Genomic DNA, 3256 nt, shown 5'->3' with positions numbered 1-3256 from the left:
TGAATGAATCAGAGACAAACTGAAATGATAATACAATTTAAATTGGATCACTGCAGATTCCATAAAATAATTAATTGGATAAAATATATGGAAGCTGCCAAGAATGAAAACAACAAAGTAGTCCTATTTTTACAGGGCTTGGTATTTCAACTTATGCCCAACAAGCCAAATTCAGCCACTCATCCTTGATAAGCCAATTAAATAAATCAAATTACTTTTGAAAAGTAGAAAAAGGTGCTTGCTTCCACAGCACATATACTAATGGAACTATACAGAGATTAGCATGGCCCCTGCGCAAAGATGACACGCAAATTTGTGAAGCGTTCCATATTTTTACAAGTCATTGCCCTTTCTGTACACAAAGAATAAACAGGCTAAGAAAGAAATTAGGGAAACAACACCCTTCTCAATAGTCACAAATAACATAAAATACCTTGGTGTGACTCTAACTAAGGAAGTGAAAGATCTGTATGATAAGAACTTCAAGTCTCTGAAGAAAGAAATTAAAGAAGATCACAGAAGATGGAAAGATCTCCCATGCTCATGGATTGGCAGGATCAATATAGTAAAAATGACTATCTTGCCAAAAGCAATCTACAGATTCAATGCAATCCTGATAAAAATTCCAACTCAATTCTAAAATCGAATTAGAAAGGGCAATGTGCAAATTCATCTGGAATAACAAAAAACCTAAGATAGCAAAAACTCTTCTCAAGGATAAAAGAACCTCTGGTGGAATCACCATGCCTGACCTAAAGCTGTACTACAGAGCAATTGTGATAAAAACTGCATGGTACTGGTATAGTGACAGACAAGTAGACCAATGGAACAGAATTGAAGAACCTGAGATGAACCCACACACCTATGGTCACTTGATCTTTAACAAGGGACCTAAAACCATACAGTTGAAAAAAGACAGCCTTTTCAACAAATGGTGCTGGCACAACTGGTAGTTATCATGTAGAAGAATGTGAATTGATCCATCCATTCCTATCTACTTGTACTAAGGTCAAATCTAAGTGGATTAAGGAACTCCACATAAAACCAGAGACACTGAAAATTATAGAGGAGAAAGTAGGGAAAAGTTTGGAAGATATGGGTACAGGGGAAAAATTCCTGAATAGAACAGCAATGGCTTGTGCTGTAAGATCGAGAATCAATAAATGGGACCTCATAAAATTACAAAGCTTCTGCAAGGCAAAAGACACTGTCCATAAGAAAAAAGACCACCAACAGATTGGGAAAGGATCTTTACCTATCCTAAGTCAGATAGGGGACTAATATCCAATCTATATAAAGAACTCAAGAAGGTGGACTCCAGAAAATCAAATAACCCCATTAAAAAATGGGGCTCAGAACTGAACAAAGAATTCTCACCTGAGGAATACCGAATGGCAGAGAAGCACGTGAAAAAATGTTCAACATCCTTAATCATCAGGGAAATGCAATTCAAAAGAACCCTGAGATATCATCTCACACCAGTCAGAATGGCTAAGATCAAAAATTCAGGTGACAGCAGATGCTGGCAAGGATGTGGAGAAAGAGGAACACTCCTCCATTGTTGGTGGGATTGCAAGCTTGTACAACCACTCTGGAAATCAGTCTGGCAGTTCCTCAGAAAATTGGACATAGTACTACTGGAGGATCCCGCAATAACTCTCCTGGGCATATATATCTAGAAGATGTCCCAACCGGTAAGAAGAACACATGCTCCTTATTTATAATAGCCAGAAGCTGGAAAGAACCCAGATGCCCCTCACAGAGGAATAGATACAGAAGATGTGGTACATTTACACAATGGAGTACTACTCAGCTATTAAAAAAATGAATTTATGAAATTCCTAGGCAAATGGTTGGACCTGGAGGGCATCATCCTGAGTGAGGTAACAGAATCACAAAGGAACTCACACAATATGTACTCACTGATAAGTGGATATTAGCCCAGAAACTTAGGATACCCAAGATATAAGATACAATTTGCTACAGGCATGAAACTCAAGGAGAACGAAGATCAAAGTGTGGACACTGTGCCCCTTCTTAGAATTGGGAACAAAACACCCATGGTAGGAGTTACAGAGACAAAGTTTGGAGCTGTGACAAAAGGATGGACCACGTAGAGACTGCCATAGCCAGGGATCCATCCCATAATCAGCTTCCAAACGCTGACACCATTGTATACACTAGCAAGATTTTGCTGAAAGGACCCTGATATAGCTGTCTCTTGTGAGACTATGCCAGGGCCTAGCAAACACAGAAGTGAATGCTCACAGTCAGCTAGTGGATGGATCACAGCCCCCCAATGGAGGAGCTACAGAATGTACCCAAGGAGCTAAAGGGATCTGCAACCCTGTAGGTGCAACATTATGAACTAACTAGTACCCCAGAGCTCTTGACTCTAGCTGCATATGTATCAAAAGATGGCCTAGTTGGCCAGCACTGGAAAGAGAGGCCTATTGGACTTGCAAACTTTACATGCCCCAGTATAGGGGAATGCCAGGGCCAAAAGGGGGGAGTGGGTGGGTAGGGGAGTGGGGCAGAGGGTATGGGGGACTTTTGGGATAGCATTGGAAATGTAATTGAGGAAAATGCCTAATTAAAAAAAAAAGAAAAGTAGAAAAAGGAGATTCAATCAATAAGTCCACAGAGAAGAAACAAAGTGATGCAATCATATTCATTTCTCCCTTCCAATCCCATCTTGAGGATCCTGGTATAAGATTTAGGTTTAAGTGGGGGACAAGAGTTATAAACAGCATGCTTGTAGAAAAGTAGTACTGAAAAAAATATAAATTTTGTGGGATTGGTGGGACATCCCTGCAGGTAAAACATGTGCTGAGGACCTGATTTTTATCTCCAAGACCCATATGGTAGGATTAAGTAAATCATTCAGGTTTTTCTTTAACATACCTACCTACAAACACACACACATGCACATATTGCCCTAATTTTATCAAAGAAATGCATCAATTTTACCCAACAAGATTTACCAAAAGCTTTAAGAAAGATAGGGTATAGAAATTGGCTAGTTAATTCATGAACAAGTACCTGAAATGAATGGTCCTTCACCAGAAACAAGAAATGTTTTTATTTCTCTAATCCAGAAAGCCACACTGAGCCCTGGTTTATAGTAACCTGTCCATAAAAAGCACTTGTACCTAGTGACTTTTTATGAGGGTGTTATTAGAACTCCAGGCTATATACTAATTCTTTCTGGTCAACAAATTTGGATTAGATCATATATTGCTATGTAAAAAAATAG

At 39.1% G+C, this 3256-nt stretch overlaps 1 pseudogene; it reads left to right on the top strand.

The window, feature by feature from the left end:
* Positions 1-234: 234 nt before the first annotated feature.
* On the top strand, positions 235-335 carry LOC115032601 (U6 spliceosomal RNA; annotated as a pseudogene).
* The last annotated feature ends 2921 nt before the right edge of the window (positions 336-3256 follow it).

Source organism: Mus caroli, unplaced genomic scaffold (genome assembly GCF_978045245.1).
Source record: "Mus caroli unplaced genomic scaffold, Mus_caroli_1 scaffold_13, whole genome shotgun sequence".
Taxonomy (NCBI): Eukaryota; Metazoa; Chordata; class Mammalia; order Rodentia; family Muridae; genus Mus; species Mus caroli.
Note: the sequence above shows the minus strand (reverse complement) of the source record. Positions and strands in the feature narration are given on the sequence as shown.